Source organism: Anomalospiza imberbis, chromosome 8 (genome assembly GCF_031753505.1).
Source record: "Anomalospiza imberbis isolate Cuckoo-Finch-1a 21T00152 chromosome 8, ASM3175350v1, whole genome shotgun sequence".
NCBI lineage: Eukaryota > Metazoa > Chordata > Aves > Passeriformes > Viduidae > Anomalospiza > Anomalospiza imberbis.
The window spans coordinates 9,421,669-9,441,468 of record NC_089688.1 but is presented as its reverse complement, the minus strand read 5'-3'; the positions used below and the strand labels follow the sequence as shown (position 1 = coordinate 9,441,468).

At 40.2% G+C, this 19,800-nt stretch overlaps 1 protein-coding gene and 1 long non-coding RNA gene across 7 annotated transcripts in view; both read left to right on the top strand.

Moving 5' to 3' along the window:
* Window positions 1–19,497, top strand: part of LOC137478560 (uncharacterized) — a 31,874-nt gene extending 12,377 nt beyond the window's left edge. Inside the window, exons 2-3 of the long non-coding RNA XR_011001651.1 lie at window positions 17,379–17,499; window positions 19,431–19,497. This is a non-coding gene — a long non-coding RNA (uncharacterized lncRNA). The remainder of the gene's footprint in view (window positions 1–17,378; window positions 17,500–19,430) is intronic.
* Window positions 1–19,800, top strand: part of CDHR1 (cadherin related family member 1) — a 341,860-nt gene that overhangs the window by 239,371 nt on the left and 82,689 nt on the right. The gene's annotated exons all lie outside the window — the stretch shown is intronic.

Sequence of the window (19,800 nt, the reverse complement as noted above, 5' to 3'; positions counted from 1 at the left end):
CAGTGCCAAGAAGAAGACAGGGCACACAGCTCTTGTACCATCCCACTGCCCTGCAGGTAAAGGATTGAGGCCTCCAGTGTTCCTCCCATGCCCCTTAGATAATTAAGGATTTCAAGCATGTTAAGTGGTGTTAATTACCAACCAGTCTTCCTGCTGCAGGAATTTCTTCAGGAGAGGCAGTGATTTCAGACCGCTGCACTTCAGACTGCTTGCTGTACGTGCTGTAAGCAGAGCACCACTTAGAGCAGATGAATGTTATATCACTGGAAAGTGTGATGTACTCCCCCTGTCAAATTTCAACTCTGGTAATTAAATTCTTTCCACCTACATTTCCCTTCCCATTTCAATGGAGAGAGGTATACTTCAATTCTTTTTCTAAATATTTATGTAGAGTTAAGGGGGGGAAAACTAAATGTTTCTTGCTGTCTGTTCCTCATCTGGTTACAGCTGAGCAGTGAGAGTGTGAGCCATCTGTATCACTACATTTGAATGGTAAAGTGCTTTGAGAATTCTGTGAGGTAAAAAGCATTTCATACCAAATCTCATCCCCAAAAGTGTTTCAGTAACTTCTTAGAAAATAATATCTGCTCGTGGAATAGCATGGAGTCTCTACTGTACACCATAGGTCTGAAACAAGACAAGATGCAGGTAATAAAAGGTGAGCCTGGGCCATCAAGCCCAGCAACTGATCAAAACTTGCATAATGCCAGTGCCTCTCCAGGTCCACAATTTTGGCTTTTCATTGTTTCTGGATAATTTCTAACTGAATTGAAGGCTTTTCCTGAGTTTCTTCCAAGCTATTTCTAAAGTCACTGATGTTACGAATGAACAGAACCTGCTTTCAGTACTTGCTTTTCTATATATTTTATGTTGTTGTTTTTTTTTTTTAATGAGCCCAAGTACCTACAAAAGGAGAAACAGTCAAAACCCCACACCCAAAGGAATTACAAGAGAAGAAATCCATAGTATTCTTGTATAGAATAAGGCCTAGTATAAGCCTATTCTAGTACAGAATGGTGGCGTCTCGTTTTTAAAGCTCTGGTTTTTTATAAAAAGCTAAAGCATGCAGTTAAGGAAAGTATATAAGCAGATTTGATTTGCTGCAGAGCAGTTAGCTGGGATGCCAGCAGCTTTGCCCTGCAGGCTGCATCAGCTGGCACAGCAAGGGACCCTGTAGTTACTGCAGGGACATGATATTGACCTGCCCATGCCTGCAGCCCCTCTGTGCCACTGGCTGTGGCTCTGTGCTTCGGTGTCTGCTTAAAACTCTGCTTAATGCCTCAATGGTTCCCCGGCTGGCAGGACTCACTAAGTGCTGGAGAGTTTCTAGAGTTGAATCAATAGTTGCTATTACTGCTTTCTGCCAAGACTTTAACCTTTTTTTGAAGCAGTTGTGCACAACGTTAATGAGTCTCTGCAAATAGAAGCCTGTATTAAATTGGCACTGGAGTTTGTGCCCTGGAGTTTGTTCAGACACTAAACGCAGCTGAAGGGAAAGTCTGAGTATTATTCTAAAATGTTAAGTACCCAGAATTTTCTCTCTTCCTCAGCTGATGCACAGCAAGTCATCCCTTCTAAATGACCCTGTTAGCTTGAGTTAGAGGCATTTAGTGTTATGACTCAGCCATTACAAGCTGTATCTTTCTAATTCATTTCTCATCTTCCCTTCCACTCTGAGGCCAGCTGATGGATGCAGAGATGGGTGAAATGCCGAAAGCAGGTCTCAGCATGCCATGAGCCCCAGAGGAACTGGCCTTTATCTACCAGGACTGTGGGCTAAACTGATGGGGCATGTGCATGCCTTCTGTAGTGTGCACACACCTCACTCTAAACTTCTGTTCAGTATGTCAATCTTTATGGTATTTCTGAGAATTGCTCAGGTTACTGAGCAAGATGCCTGAAATGATGCTTTGAGCAATCTTCATACAAAAGGTTTGTTTAATAATCATTACATCTGAAGTCTTGAACAACATTTCAAGCCTTTTTTGCCATATCATCTGATTTTAGCTCTGTTTGCTTCACAGAGAGAATATGCAAATCCCCATAACATGTCTCTACAATGAAACGAGAAATTACCAGAATTTTGTTGCTGGTTTTCTTCTCTGCTACCTCCTGGACAAAAGCCACCCTCAAATTGTTTCTCTCATATGGTTGGTATCAGCTAGGCTGACAAAGTAAAACCATCAAGATCAGAAGTAATTATAAAAGCTTAAGGGAAATCTGAAATGTGCACATTCTCTGGAAAATAGACAAAGCACATTTTCCAGATCACTGAAACAAGTGAGCATGTTCCATATAGGTTTTGTTAAGATATACATTTAAGAAAAAGATCCCCTTACCTTGTCAATTGGACGTAAGGAATCAAAAGGATTTAAGTCAGAAAGTGGGGCATGGTATGTGGATTATTAAATGCAGAAAAATTTAAAATACTTTGCAGGATGGAAAACCAAAATGTGACGGGCCTGATCCTCTGTGGCACTCATGGTTGATTGGAAAGTGCCACAACAGGGTAGTGGGAGGACCAGGCTCTGCTGGGCGAAGTGGACTGGGGTGAATGTTTCCTTGGGTGTTTCCAAGGGTAAAGCAGAGGGAGGAATGGATTTTCTAGCATTGAGGTCAACGTGGAAGGATGTACTTCTGCTTCCACAGACCTATAAAATTTCTGCAGTACCACCTCCATGAACACTAGGCACTTTCTGGTGGAATGCTGCCAGCTTTGGGTTTCTCCCATCTTCCCTAGTAAGATGAAAGGGAGGGAACCTGATAATCCTGAGAGTAGAGGTGCCAGGAGAGCAGAGATTCCGTGGTTCTGCATTGTGCTGGCAGAGATTAGAGCTGTTGAAGATGGAGCCAGCATGTTGGCCATCAACCTTGGGACTTCTGGGCTCTCTTTGGGGTCCATCTAGCAGATGGCTTTCCTCAGTAATTGCAAGATTAGGCACGCTTTGTAGGGAAGGTGTCAGGCTGGGAAAGAGGACTGGAGAGCCAGAGTGGCCTTCACATGCCTGGTTCCTGACTGCTGAGGGGACTGCCTGAATGAGCCAGAGGTGTGGAGGCAGCTCTGCCTTCTCCTGTTTGCCAGGCTGGGCTGAGCTGAGCAGCAGCTCTGTCCTGAGAGGTTGCTGAGTGTCTGCACTGTACCCACATGGAGAGGGCAGCAGCCTGGCAGGGCCACACAAACAGGTGTGAGTGCTTGCTGAGTGTGTCCACATCACTGGCTGAGTGAAGAGCAAGTGTTATCTCTTCCAAGGACACAGGAGACTTTTGAGTTCATGGAAACACAGGACTATAAAGCCATCAGTGTAAAATAGTATAGTTTCATTTTCTGAAATGCAACCAGGTAGGTGGGAGATCAAATTTTGGTCAATTTATTCTCTCACCACCTAAATCCCAGTATTTTAAAAATAATCACTTAAGTGACATTAAAACAGATCTAGACTTCCAGTAAAATATTGATACAGTTTTTTCATTTTGTGATGTTTCAAGATTTTCACATGAGGTTGGGTTGGTTTTTTATAGCGTATGCAGCCTGAAGTAGAGGTTGGATTTGTTACCTAAGACTTATTCCAAGTGAAGAGGATTTGGCAGTGGAATGTGTTTGAACTTACTTGTTTTTCAGAGATTTCTTTACTTTGTACTTCCTCTGAGGTTAAGCTGCCAAATAGCACAGCTTGGGCTCTTTTACTGGTTTAGGAAAGACAGGAAAAGGTTTCCCCTGAAGACCATTAGAGGTAAGATCTCTTCCTCTAGATTTAATTTGCTGAATTCCACCAGTACAGAAGGAAGGAGCTTTAGTACTCTTGGCAGACAACTGTATTGTCATTAACAGCTCAAAATAAGCAGTTATCTGATAACACTGATAAATGACTGCCTTGGAGGGAGTGTGTACTTCAGAGGAATTACCTCAACTGAATTAGAAGGTTGGTAAGAATGCCCCTCCTTCTGTGCCAGTGGAACAGAAGGGCACACTGTATAGCACACTGCTGTACAGCTTTGCTGTGTAGCATTTATGCTGCTTCACTATAGCATGTTAGAAAAATCATACAGATATTCCCATGCTGCCTGCAAAATGTTGGAAGGGGTATGCTTGGGAAGAGGAAAAGGATGCACATTAGTAATGTTTTCATCATGTGTTTATTATTTTGTATATTTAGAAGTATGGATTTTTAGAAGCTTAATAAAGCTAGCTGTTGCCAAAGAAATTGCAAGCAGACCTCCATGTTGATAATTTTTCAAAGCAACCAACATATAAATCCCACTTCAAATTTTACTTTGGTGTAATGTTGGCATAGGGTCACATCTGAATCCAGATACAGGTTTGGAACTTCCCTAAACTTCAGGGAAAATTAGATCTGAAATTTGCTTTTCATCATTCCTCACTATTTCTGTTGGAGCGATACCAGCAAGAGGCAACTGCCAGTAGAGAGGAAGGAAGGACTGTGTGACTGACTCCATGTGGCATTTGCTAGATCTGAACAAAAAGAGCATTAATATTTAAAATCAACTCTTGAAATTTGTCCTCTCCTGCTGATAGGAGATGTTGACCAAAACCAAAATTCTAGACTGGTGAAATTCTCCACATCTCAATTGTGTGATGCGACGGGCTATGCAGTAAGGTTTAGACTGCTCTCACATTTGTGGCATGTTTTAGACACATATTTTTGATGCAATCTTTACTTGGCTACCAATGCTATCTGTCAGGCTATATGAGAATGAGACTGAAAGCTTTTTCATTTTGTATATGTTTACAAGAGCAGCCACTCTTCTTTAATAAAATAAAATGTTTTCTTTTGCTTCTGTATTCACCTGTACAGACATTGAAACCCATTAGTTTAGTAAAACAGTCTGGAGGAAGGTGGGTTATTGAATTTTATCGTGGCATGTTACATAGTTTTCTGCCTCTGAAGTCACTGGGTATGATGTATAAAATTGAGGTCTCTCAGGACATCAGACACTCTTTCTTCCATTCTTATGCCTCACTGGTATAATGGGGGCTTTTCTGGCTTTGCTAAAGCATTAGTAATCCAGTTGAGTTCACTTAAAAGCTCAGACTTTCCCAGAAGAATATTCATCTTCTCAGATGTAGAAAATCCTGTATATCTTGTGTCATTAAGTAACTTGGAGTACTTTCAGACAGAGTAGGATGATGGTCCTTTAGTTTGGACAAAATATGGATCTGACATCCAAATTTTTTCAAAGAATTCAAGGAGTTAACAGGGTTTATTTTTGTATTTCACCTTACAGAGTCTTGTTATCAGCAGAGACAAACATAATTCTTGTTCAGTGCTAGTCCCTGATTCTGAGAGGGCTTACACATATGATTAGATTTCAGTGGAGCAGCTTGTGTATAGATTTAAACAAGAATTTGTTGCAGGGCTGGAACTATTGTGAATAAGATGCATATTACCCCTGGGATCATTTGATGAAAGGTGTTGTTATCTGTATCACTCAGATCAGATATGTTGCTTTTACATGAATGCTGTGGTAGTAGTCAATTCATTTTCTAACATTTAGAATAAAAGATACAAACCCTGGATGACCTGAAAAGAGAATCAACATATCACAGGCACTGCATGTAGATTCCTCCCTGGCACAGCTGGCTGGCAGGTATTTCAGGGACTTAAAGGTCATACATTTTTTTGTGTGTCAGGCTACAGTTTGCACACAGATCAGGTATCTTTGATTTTTGTATTCACATACACTGCTTAAAAGTTCTTCCTGCTGACTGTTACAGAGCTCAGAATTAGCTGGCTGGCTAAATTCACATAACCTAATTTTTCTTTTGTGCTGCCCACCACCACTGGCTATTACTAGATGTGGCAGACTTGTCAAAATGCTCAATAGCAGCCACTGATTTGTGGCCAGAGCAGGAACACTATGGATAGTCTTGAAAAATGTCATCTGAATAAAAAAGCATCTGCTGCTTTCCTTAGGAGGTAGTGAAAAAATATTGATTTATTTTCTCTCCATGCATTACAGAGATGGAAGGGAGAGCTGCTGGCAGCTCTTTTCTCACTGGAGGATTCAAACTCATCAGCCCTCTGAGAGCCCAAGATTGAGGCTCTCATTTGCCTGTCTGTGATCCCTGTTATATTCTGTGGGATGAACATCACAATCAGTGAGCTATCAAGATGGGCTTAAGGTTCTTGACATTCCTTGGAAGAGCACCTCAGAGTTTCCTTTGTGGTAGTTTTTTTGAGGAATGTGCCATTTCTTCAGAAAAAGGCTGAAGTCCTGAGATTATTCAGGATTGCATGTTTTCCATTTGGTTTCGGTTGAATCAGGATTTCACCCAAACTGGTCCAGACGTGGTCTCTTCGTAAAGTGCCCACCACCTGAGTGATGTAAGGTGTGTGTTCTTACAGGAGCACGTACCACATTTTGTACAGATTTGCCTGGTTTCCTCCTCATTCCTACTGAGATACTGCTATTTCCTTCATACCCAGTCATTCTATATAGAGCTAAAGAGAAGCTGCATTTAACATGCCTTACAAAGAGCACCACCAGCAAGTTCTACCCTTTTCAAAGTGATGCAGAACTCGGCCAGAGGCTGAGGGTTGGATGTGTCTCAGGGCCAGTGTGTGCACACTTCCATAGTCAAGGGATAAGAGTAGCTGTTGCTACAGCATAACCCATGTGTGCTGGTTCAATTTCTACCTTAGGAGCAGATAAATCTGGAAATGGCTATTTCTCCCCATGGCTGAAATGAGAATGTAGCCAGGGAGTTCAGATACAGATACTTGCTTTGTAGACCTGTAATTTGCACACACAAACCCCTGCTCATGTGTGCTGGGCAGGAATAATGCCCTAGTGGCAAGTGGGATAAGCAGTGCAAGGTCTCATAACCCTGACTTGAACAATTTTTTGGACAGAACCCCTGTCTGTGAGGTACATCAGCACATAACTGTATTCAAAAGTCACCACTACACGTGTTAATGACCCAGTTTTTCTTCATTTACCTTCTAGTATAACTGTGTATATAAAACTGAAACAGTAAACTCTGGGAACTTTGTCTGTAGGTTTACTATGGCATATATCAGTTTTGTGCTATGAACTTGGAGCACTTGCCATACATCTCAATGAAGACAAATAAAGTATATTTTGTATCTAAGGCAAGAAAAAGGTACCTATCTCTGTAGTGCAGTGAGCTCTGCCAGCTAAAGAATGTTGGGATAGTTTTGACTGTAACACTAAGATTATAAAAAAGATTCTAAAGTAAAAACTTCTTACCGCCACACACTGCATGTTAAGGTCCAGGAGTGAACTCTGCAAGCTGCAGACTTCTGCCTTTGTACTGCACTGCCATTGATATGTATTCTCATTAGAGGGAAAGTGATTCACCCAAAGTAGGATGTCGATAACTTTGCTCTTTCCCACACAATTTCTTTGAGCTAAGGGGTTTTTTATTGTCAAGGTCCCTCAGGATCACAGTTTATGAGAAACTTCATGCAAGTTTAAAATCTACTTGAGTCTTTTCTTGGTGCTAGTACTTAAACAAGGCAGGTTTCTTCAATTATTTAATTTCTACTTTCTACTAGCAATGACTGGCTTCATTTTTTCTTCAGCTGTTTGGCTTTTTTGCACCACTGAAACCCTGGTATTGCAGGGTTTTGGTTTGGGGTTTGTTGTCTGGGGATTTTTTTCTGAGGGTCACATCAAGGATAGCTCAGCATATTGAAAAGCAACATACTCAGCAGCTTACCTTCCCCCTCAAACACTGAATGAATAAAAACAAATCTAGAAAGACATTTAATTCTGACACCTAATGGCATGCCAGGACTACACACTACATACCTGATAAAGCAACAGCCACAGTCAGGTGAAGGGGATGGATTTCAAAATGAAGGTTCTTTTAATGTTCTTCTTGTTGTAGAACATCACAAAATATTAACTGAGACCAGTAAAGAAACAGTATCACTTCAATCAGGAAAATTAAAACCAAGTTCATTGCACATTCACATGAGTCCCATTAAGGGCTTAATAGAGATCCCCTTTACTGCTTGGATCATGCTATAAGTAAGCAGATGGTGGTGATTTTGGGTCCAAACTGTTGGATTTACATGCAAAATGTCTTTGGATAGCAGGAAGAAGGTTGGATAGCTTTAAATTAAACAATAAAAGCATACTGTATTTAAAAAAAAAAGAAAAAGATGGAAGAAAGAGTAAAAATGCTATCTACATGAAAAGCACAAAGCCTGCAGTTCTGGCAATGTTTTAAAGCTGAGTGAGATAATACATAGTTAAGATAACTCAAATATAGTAAATTGAAAAATCAGTGGGGTCTTGCTGATTTATAGCAATAGAGTTTTGCTCTTATGCTCTTATGATTTTATTTTCGAGTTAAGACTTCAAATACATTCATTCAAAAATATTTAATAAGCTCTAGCCATAAGCCTATTTTGGATGGTTCTGGTTACACAGCTTGCATCTGAAATTTTCTGTAAGTAATATTTGGTTTTAACCTATTTTTCAGTCAATGCTGATGGAAATCTGCCTGCCTTGATTTACACCCTCTGAAGGATTTGTGCCATAAGATCACTCCTACCTACTGTTGTAATGTGCTCCTGATCTTACAGCTCCTAAAAGCACACACAAATGGAAAAACTCATGACAGTGTTGTCTATCTGATTGACTTCAGTCCTGAGCAGCAGTGTCTACATACAAAGAGCTTTATGCCAATGAAAAGCCATGTTATATTGATGCCTTTTGCTTCTCTGGATTAATTGGGTCCAGTGTGGATGTCTCCTGGATGCTTTTACATCTAGATAGGGATACAGTGTTTTGTAGAAGTATTCAGAATGCAGTGTTTGAGAGTAGCATGGGCAATAGCACATGGAGCATTTGCCCTGGAGCTCATGGACCTGTTCAGTTGCCCTTGAATGACAAACTGATCCTCCAAGAGGGATGAATGGGAAGGCAGCCACACAACTGAGACAGGATAACCCTCTGCAGCTTATGGCTAAATACCACATGTTGTTGCAGAGGAAGGTTGCTTGTAGCAGCTTATGTTCTCATACAGAGAATAAAACTATTTATCTGCTGAAAATGTCCTCCCAAGCACGAGCCTTGTGCCCTCATGAGAAGGGACAGTGTTCCCTACAGCTGCTGTTTTCATTTGGGTGGTTAAATTCCAAATAAATGTAAACTACTGGAGGGGAGCAGAGAAGCTGGAGTTTGTCCAGGTAAATATTGGCATGTAATAATTGCAAGTGAGCTTGTGTTTGCTTCTGTGGGAACGGTTCACGGAATTCATGTACGGGCTTTGCCTTAGCCATAGCTTAAATGCAGCTGTCTCGGGGGAAATATGGAGGTTATTTAATAGTGCCCAGTAATGACACAAAGCAACTTAGGGCAGGAGGAGAAGGCACCATATTAAATTAAAACTGCACAAAGCAAAATTTAGGGAGACAGAATGTAATTATCCAACTTGGACCCTGGCCAAGGCACTGATGCTAACACCTTTATTATTAAAAAAAAAAAAAAAAAAAAAAATGTCACGAGAGCCAGGAAAATCAAAAACAGACAAGACCTTGCTTTCAGTCTCTTTTCTGAAAGACAGCATCTCAAGTAGCACAGTGCCCATTAGCACTATGCCATGGTATTGATTCAGTACATACTAAGAAAGAAGAAGGCCACCCACTGAAGAACATGCATAATTAAAGCTAAAAAATGAGCTGCTTTCTCTGTGAAATACAGTGTTCTCATAGCAGTGTTTCCCCAGGAATACACCATCAGGGGAAAAAAAATAGTTTGCACTTCACCTCCGAGGAATTTTGCAAAGGTCAAGCACTAGAGCCAGCTGGATGCATTATTTAGTGACTTGACCATTTTATTACTGCATATTTAATTGGGTTTGTTTTTACAATCAACTATTTCTACTCATGTTAAAAGGAGTTATCACTAAATCCCATTTTTACTGTGGTAGACAGTGAGACAGAGGCAGCCAAAGGAAACAAATATAACCAGTTGTCCTCGGTGTTCAGCAGCTTCCAGCTCCTTTGGTCACTCCCACCTTCCAGTGATTTTCTCAGTGTTATTCTAGGAGATTGCAACAGAAATCAGTGTCCTTATTGCTGCCCAGCAGTGTTCTGCGGAAGTACTCCAAATTACACTGTGAAGTCCTGAAGATACATCATCAAGTACTTGCAAGGTTCCATGGGCATATGGGAATAGGGAAAGGGAGAAAATGAGTTGAAGGCAGATGTGGTGGGAGCACAGTTTTGTATTCTCTGTGCAAATTAGAGACACAGACTGGAAGTGACCCATACATTTACCACAGTTATGATTTCAGCCATGGACTCAGATTCAATCTGGATGTAGCCATTTACCCTTTACAGACTGGGTGTCTTCCTAAAGGAAAATCCAGAGATTTCCCCTTGATCAGAAGTTCCACAGTTGGTTGTGAAATCATTTGCGACTTTAGGGTCTATGTTGTACAGAAGTCCTTTTCAGGCTGAAATTCAGTAAATCTGTGTAAGATGGTTACTCAAATACATTTTTGACCTTTACCAGTTCATTGTGCTGTTTTGCTAAATGGGTAGGTCATGAGTTACAGGAAAACAGACACAGAAGGTATAGATAGCCTATGTAAAAGTTGCACATTGCCATTTATTTCATGTTCAAAAATACGGGCACTATCCTTGCATGTTTGTGTGGTTTGGTTTGTGCTTTTTTGCTACTAGGATATTTCAACTTTCCTGGGTGCATGCTAAATTATTTGTAAGATTGAAACTGCAGAGCAGAGCCTGCCTTTTATGAATAAATATTAAGCACATTATCTAGTTATATTAAGTCTTCACAGGCAGAAGCTTCCACTGTGTAGCTCTTCTATATAATATGCCCTTCAGAGCCTGTGCATTTACCAATATGATTTTATGGGTATTTGTAGTAAGCTGGAACATTTTAGATTAATAAATTACATAGCAGCATTATTATGTGCAGGTTGTGTTTGCTCCACAGTTACAGCTGAGAATTACTTTCCACTGTAAACCCAAAAAACACAGCTGCCTTTTATAATCAGAAAAGCTCTATCCACTTCAAGTAAAAAGTCACAGCATACAGGACAGGAGAATAAGAGGCTCTGTCTTTGGGCCTCATCTTAAATGCAGAAGTCTATACTGAGTTGAAAGAATTTCAGAAAACAAATACAGCCAGAAAATATCACAATATCTGAGGACAAAATTCTGAAATTAAAAGTGGTTTTTTTCAAACACAGATTTGCATGGGTCTTGCATGAGCAGGTCCTTAATACCATTAAGAACTCTTGCTTGAAAAACCACTGCAGTTTTCAATATTTATGATTTATCATGGATGAAGGGTGTTTCTCTCCATAGGATGATTTCTCAGCTTTTGGTAGCTCTTATGATCAGTGCTGAGCACTTTTCAGATTCCTTACCTGTGGTGTCTGCATGAAAAGAAACATAATATTTCAATCAATCTTTTTTATATACAGAGTCTTCGTTTGTTAATGAGCAGAAAAGGCTAGAATGCTTTTCTCTTAATCATATAGTAATTTCACTAATTCCAGCCTTCTTAGTGATCATACTACAAACCACAAAAAATGTACTTTAAATTTCTTATGAGACAAAGAGAATACTGGTCTTCATTAAGACCCCAGGCTCTACCCATTCTGATGAAGGATCATTAAAATGTGAGTGACTATGTTTGTAACCTTCTTGGCCAGTAGCACACAATTACTGCATGTGTATAAAAAGAAAAATAATGATCTGATGCTGTAGCATCACCATCAGTACCAGACATATGGATGCACATAGTGAGTCAAGATCCATTTTATGAGTTGTCATTGCTCTGTTTGGAGCTTGGACGTGCAGGGATTTCTGACAGCCAGTGAGGAAAAGCAAGCACTGGTTCATAGCTGTGAATTGTGATAACTTACCTGGAGTTTCATCCACAGAGCAGACTCGCTCCAGTCCTCCACAGTGCCTCTGCTGTGGAGCTATTCTGCCACACTCAAAGACAATGTGCAGGAAGCTCCCCAGCTATCAGTACTTTTCATCCCATGTTAGCACATGAAGGGTTGATAATCCCAAAACTATACTCTTCCTCATCTTGGCATCAAGCTATGCTCCAGCAGGTTCTAGCAAAGCCATCCACAGGGGACTGAGCTTTGACCATAGCCAGCCACTCCTGCTGCTACATGGGATGGCCACTAACATGGCCCCTGAACTACAGGAGCAATGCTTTTATAAAAATCCTATGTAAGAAGATAGTAACAAAACTCATACCCTACATTCATATATTGGCATTGCTGTAGAGGCTTCTTCATGATTTTTTTTTTTAATTAAGTTATTTTGCAAAAGTACTCAATGCAAAAAGGTCGTATTTTGTTGAAGAGGTGCCATCTTGGAAAAGGAGATCGATGAGGGTACAGCCACATTCACGCTTCTGAATGATTGGCTTGGCATCATGCTCAGTATTTGAAGTAGAGGGAAGAAGGAGGAATGGAGGGATCTTTGGAATGATGGTGTTTGTCTTCCCAAGTAACTGCTGGGTGTGATGGAGCCCTGCCTCCTCAGGGATAGCTGATTACCTGCTTGCCCATGGGAAGTGTTACACTAATTCCATGGCTTTTCTTTCCTTGTTTGTGTGGCTTTTACTTTCCCTGTTAAATTGCCTATTTCTCAATCCATGAGTTTCCAGCTTTTACCCATTTGATTGTTTCCCAGTCCTGCCATTGCAGAAGTGAGCGAGTGGCTGTTTGGGGCTTGGCTGCTGGCTGGGGTTAAACCAGGACAAGGTTACTCCCTACCCAAAGAACAGCCCTGATTCAGCTAAAATTGTCACTCCCATAAAGAGGAAAATACTAGTTTTTTTCTGAGTCTTGGGATTTTGTTATTACTATTGATTTAATAATCACCTTTTCAGATACTGTGGTGATGAGAAAAAAAAATTACAAAGGGGGTAGATAATAGGTAGTATCCAGTCCAGGATTTTATCAGATTTCTTTCATTCTGTTGTAGAGTGATGCAGCAAGATAATAGTACTGACTTCAGTGCAACCCACTGTAATAGGGTGGAGAGTCAGAGCCAGTAACCTTCCCATGGTAGCTCTAGTAAGTACTCCAGTGTTCACTAAAAGAGGAAATCCCTCCTTCTCTTCTTCCTGGTATTTTGAATCTTTTAGTTATAAGCAAAAATGTAAAGGGCTTTGGTTGTCTTATTTTCCCAAAAGGAATGTATCTATAGAAAACATCCATTACTGCTTACTCTTTAACTAGATGTTATTCCCAAGTGCTGTGTAATCATTAAGTGAGCTTTAATTTAACAAGTGTGCTGCTTTTAGCACATTTTCACTTATATAGTAGTAAATTAACTATAACAGATTGTAACTGTTCTCCATCATTTAGCAAAAAGTAAATCTTCCCATAAATACCTTTAAAACTAAACCAAGGTATTTTTATGGCACTTGCTCACCACTCGTTCTTATTTCTCATCACAACTTAAACAATATCCATTTCAAAGAAAAGAGTATTTTTAATGCTGAGGTTCAAAATTTCAGTTCATTTGCTTTCTGGTTACTGGGAAGGAAACTGCACCACCTGAGGTATGTCTCACTTGGCCACCTCTGGTAGATGAGCAATGCTTTGATAACAGGGATGGAAACACTTCAGTGGCCTAAGTGAATTCGCTGGGTCAATGAGGCATCGCTGCATTTCCACAGTGATTTCTTGCAGTGTCTCACAGTTTCACACATTTATATCACAGATTTTGCTTTGGTAGTAACCAACAGCAAGTCTCTGAATGACGACAATGCTAAGGGCCAAATCCCAAAAACACAGTAACCAAACAAGAGCCTGATACTTAGAGGAGCTCTCATCTTTTTATCTGCAGCCTTCTGAGTTTCGATGTTAAGTCAAGCCTCTATGCTCGTGTCTAAAGGGGGAAAACTCCTTCTGAAAGACTGTCCTTATATGACACTTCTCTCTGTCCCTATACAGCCAAGGAATGACCATGATTAATTAGAATAGCTACTAAAGTAATTTCTTGAGAACAATGATGATATTTAACTTCAATATTGTTTTCTCCAGGGCTTTGCCCTGATCCTTTAGGATTGTGCACTTCAAAGGGGAAAAAAATGGATCTGGCACTTACATTTATGCTAGGCTGACATTATTGGTTTGCTGCCAAAGAGGCATATCACAGAAGCACCAGCTGAGGGATCTCAGCCACTGAACCTTGGTGCTAGCCTTGCAAGAAATCACTTCAATGGTGACATGGACTATCTCTGTCCTATTTGTCCTTAAAGTTACAGAAATGCCATCCCAAGTTAAGTTAAATCACAGCTTTCTCATATAGGTACATGACCCTTCAGAATCAAACTGATGCCATCAGCTTGTTTCACATTTCAGAGCCTCAAGCAAAGTCTTATAGGATGAAAATTCTGCTTGTAAAAATTGTTCTCTCTCCTTACTCTCTTATTGCCCCCTGCATATCACAGACCTCTTCATAGGACATTATCCTTTCTCTGGAGTTTTCTATATTGTGGCTTTAGGTTTTTTGGTAGTTTGATTTTTTTAAGGGCAAAATCAAACATGACATTTAAAATAACTGTTATTCTTCTGACCTCAGGAAAAAAATGGGTATGCATTTTAAATTTGTTGAATTTTCATTTGAAATCTGTTTAACCATAATGGCCTCTGTCACTCAGAAATGTTCTACCTGTTCTTCTTTGACAGCTCTTTCTCCCTCAGTTCATGGGGATTTTGGTCTCTAGCAGAAACCAACAGAGAACAAAATAGTTACAAGAGGCTAGTGGAATTTGAGTTGCACAGGGGTGTTACATTAACTATTTTTCCAGTGACTCCATATGTTCTAAATATACAGAGTAATGGCATTAGATGGGTAATAATCAGTGATTTCTCTCAGTAGTTTTAGCTGAATTGTGAAATAGAATTGTTCCCTGGAAGCTTATTTTCACTTGGCAAAAGGAAATACATTCATTAGTCATGCAACTGCAAAAGCAAAATAGAACAGGAATTCGTCCAGCATTTTCAACACTACCATTTTTTAACATGTAGAAACTTATCTTTTCCCTTATATGCATCATCAAAACAAAGTCTTTCTTTTGGAATTTGGGAATGTTTTTGAGAGAGGGTGTTTTGGAAGTGGCCCACTGTCACAAAAAAATTCAATAATATTGCTGTATTTAGAACCTGGATTTCTGCCTGGGTGACTTGTATGTACAACAGTTATGTGTCCACTCTTCTTCAGGATTTTATTTTGTCAATCCATGTTATTTAGATATTTATTATTTCAGTTCTTATGCTATTCTGAAAATTGAGAAAAATATTTGTAGAGCATGATATTTTTACAAATGTAAACATTTTTCATTTGTAAATAGTACTCCTCAGAGCCTGTAGAGAAAGGCATGTGTGAGCAAGTCTAACACAAGTTATTTTACTCCTGCATCTCCCTAACATAACCTTGTTCTCAGTTCACGTGAGGCCTCTGTTTGTCTTGTCCCAGTGTATTAAACTATGTCAGCAGAACTTTGATCTGTATTATGTTTATGTGGCTCTGCTTAAAGTTATAAAAGGGCAAGTTCTTTAGGACAAACTTCTCTCAGTTAGTGGTGCTTGTCTTACAGTATTTTGAGAGCATGTGTTTCCCTCTCAGTCTTTTCATTGACAGCCTTATGTCAGGGAGTGCTGCAAGCAGATAGCCCAGAGTCACTACAGGTGTCCTGGTGATAAGAGACTGTTATGACTCTGACTATAAAAATATTTGAAATTTTCATCAGATATGTAATATTAAAAGCATGCTGCATAAATTATGAAAAGAAAAACGGAAAGTAGCTGAGTTGTTTAACACCTTAAATAAAAGGACAAAAAATAGGTGGATCAATGAAGCCTAAAAAGCAAGTTTGTTGGCTCTTTTTTTATCAGATGTTACTTGGATCCCGGGGGGTTTCATTATCCAGATGAAAAGTACAGGTCTTTTTTATCAGAGAGACAAGGCTTACACTGAAATGATAGCCTGGTCTGCAATCCCCTGGGATGGTGTGGGCAGAGCCATGGGCACAGCTGAGCTCACTGATGCCTCACCTTTGGCTGGGATCCTTGGAAATCCTGGTAGCACAAGTTCAAGACTTCACACTGAGTTTCCTCAGCCGTTCACTGAGAACAGGGCCTTTGACTGCAAACCCCTTTTGCCAGCCTTTGATTTCCTGTCTGCACCATGTGGCTGCTATCAGTTTACAAATAAAGAAAAATTAAAATTGGTTTATGAACTGTTATCATTATAACTGAGTTCTCCTATTAGCTAGGTCTAAATGCTTTTATATATTCCACACCTCTGTTGCCCTTTGAGATTTTTAACTGTTGTTTTCTTGTACATTAATAATTTCCTTGTATAATTGTTCCCAAGAGAATGAGCTGAAAGAATTATGAATTAATTTGCATCTTTTAATGTACTAATAAACTTTGCAAGTAGAAAATTTCACTCCATCCAGGTGGAAACCAATCACTTTAAATCAAAGCTTACTGAATTTCAAATAGGTTTTTTTTCCGAGAAGTTGGAGAAGAACAGTGCTCTGCATGTTAAAAGTAATTAGAAAGCACAAACAGCAATTTCAGACAAAGCCCTGGGTCATTTTTTTGCTGCAGCATAGAGTTCACAGGCACTTCAGAAAATGAGTATTTGTTGTATTTAAACAAAATGAATAGCAATTTCTTGGTGGTTGAGAGGTCTCAGGCTGTAAATGTAGATTTCACACTTTCATTGAAAAATATTTTTAAACTGTTTTAGCATTTTTTATTGTCTGATGTAAATAAATAATTCATGGTATAGCCTCTAAAACAGAGTTCAAGAAAAAGAAATGTCCTTTTATGTACAATTTATTCAAACAGATCTAGCCAAATAATCCAAGACCCTGACAATTATCACACCTGTAGAAAATACAGACACTGCTTCACTCCTGGCACTAGATCTTGGTGCACAAATTCCTGCACGAAAGGACTTATTCTTCCATAGTAAAGTAACACTCTATTTAATAGCACTTTTTTCTTGCCAGGATTTAAGAAAGTCATCAGTACTGTCTCCCCAGACTTCCCTCCCCACTGCAGTGTTTAATGATATCTAAAGTAAGAACACGGTGCCTAATGAATATTCATTTGTCACATTAATACCAGCAACAGATTAAGTCCAGAAGTCCCCTGTAATCTGCTGGGAGAGATATGTGGAGTGCTGGAGTCAGCACAGCCAGAAAACCTTCAAAATATTTTTCTTCAGAGCTAATTTGAAAACTTCAATGGCAAAGTTTATCCTAAGGAGAAATGGTACTAAGCACAGATTTATTTCTTTCCTGCTGATGAACACAGCCATGTGAATGACTGAGATGTTGTTTTTTTTTTCTTGCAGGAGGGTGCCAGAGCTGCCAAGTTAAAAGCTAAGCTTCGAAACTGGCATTGACCCTATTTATTAGCACAATAATGGGCTTGTTGTGGCTCCCATGGCTTTCCAGGATTGCAGAGGGCTAAATGTAAATGTGCTTTTGGTGTCGATGCAGGCAGCTGGCAAGGCAGGGTGTGTGGTTGAAGATACACCCCTCGGTGTCTCCTGGAAGATGCCGGCACAGCTTGGGATCCTCACTTTCAGGGCAAGGCAACAAAATCTCTTGAGGAACTATTTCTCTCTGAAACTGTTTGTTGAAAACACATGATGTTTCTCTTACAGGACTTGGGGGGCAGAGACTGTCTCTTTTGGAGACAGGCAGTCAGACTAGCTTTCCCCTTGGGCATTGCAGTTGGAGACCACCATCCCTTAAGCCCTGGCATCCCTTAATGCCTGGCATTATGGCAATGTCACTGCTAGCAGGGCTGGGAAGCAGGGGAAGAAGGGCTGTTCCTCTCCTGGTTCCTGCCTGGAAGAGAGGCAGGGTTTGAAGCCTGACTTCACACTTCCCTCAGGATACTCAAGTCCCCTCATAATGGCATTTTTTGATCTTGCAGAATTTCTAATTAGAAGTTAACCCTCTAATATCAAACTCTATTTGACCTTCTCAAGAGAAATGTAAGATTTCCAACACATGCAAAACATGTTGTTAAAAACACTGCCTATTGAAAAGAAAAACAAATTTTCCTGTTTATACTTTTGATTACTGAGGAATTGATCACCTATTTTCAAAAAACAGTACCTTCATGAGGTTTCTTTTTTATTACTGTTATTTTTGTCGCTTTGAAAATAACTTTTTTGACAACTGTTTACTGTTTTCCAAATACCTCTTATTGGTGCATATCCATCCTAAAAAAGCCAAAAGTGCTTCAGATCCTTCAGGAATCATCAATAATTTGTAGACTCATAGAATAGCTGAGGTTGGAGATTATCTATGCCAACCTTCCTGCATAAGCAGGTTGCTTAGGACTATGTCCAGTCAGCTTTTGAAAATCTCCATAGAAGGATTCCACAATGCTCTGAGCAACCCGTCCCACTGTTCAACCACCCTTACAGTAAAAAAGAAAAAAAAACTCTAAAAATTCTTCCGTTAAAAAAAAAAAGTCTTATATTTCAGTTTATGTCCATTGTCCATTGCCCTGTCACCAGAAATCACTAAGAGTCTGGTTCCTTTGCTCCTGCCATCAGCTATTTACACACACTGATGAAGTGCCCTAAGCCCTGTCTCCTGGTGGAGCAGCCCCACCTTGCTCAGCCTGTCCTTGGCTGCCAGTCGCCCCTGGGGACTCTCTCTAGTGTGCCTGCATCTTTCTGCTCTCCAGCTGGACAGCCCCAGCCTGTGCTGGTGGATGTGCTCCTGCCCAGGTGCAGGGCTTTCCACTCCCTTTTGCTGAGGTGCATGACATTGCTGTTCGCCCAATTCTCCGGCCGGTCTTCCCCCTGGATGGCAGCACAACCACCCGGTGCAGCACCCACGCCTTCGAGCTCCGTGCCACTGCAAACCTGAGGGCACCTGTGTGCTACCAGCCAGGCGTGAACAGCGGCACTGAACAGCACCAGGGCAGGGGGTGCAGCACCCACGCCTTCGAGCCAGCTGGAGCATTTACAGGCGTTCACCATCGAGGAGGAAATGGGATCTCTTAGCAGGCAAATTTCTGTGAGAAGGCTTCCACAGCTGAGTTTGCTGCAGGGTGGGCCATGGGTAGATTTGGGTTGCCTCTGACAAAATTAGGTATTTAAGAAACAGTTTGGGGAAAAGCTGGGATGAGTATCTTATTTGAAAGTCTCAGGAGAGTTCTTTACATGATTATATGTTGTAGTAAAAGAGGTAAGTTTGATTCCTTGCATAAATTATTACTATTAATAACTTAATTATAAATTTAAATATTAATTATTATAATGAATCCTTTAGTACCTAACAATTATAGAGTGTTACAAACTCTGAAATAAGCACTACAAGTCTCTAAATAAACAACGTACTCCTGGCCTGAAACTGATTTTATTTTTCTTGTGTTGTAGGAGACCTCAGTACAATAGACATCAAAGCTCTGGATTTTCACTTACTCCAACAGAGCAAACAAATGTCAAAATAAGAATCACATCTCAAATGCCAGTAGGTCTGGTCTCTTCTGATAGAATTTCCATCTTTCTGTCATGTATTCCTCTGCTTCATTCTTCTAAATTCAGATTCTTCCTCACAATCTTACATGCTGGTGCACTTTCAGATTTCCTCCATATCTGATCTCTCCTATCTTGACTCTGATTTTGTGAACTAGCAGGTCACTGTATTGCCTTTCTTACAGTTTAAACAAGGAGGCTCTGAGATACAGAAAGGCTAATCTCACAATTCTCAAAAGCATATCTGTAACGCTCATTCTGTTTCTGGACT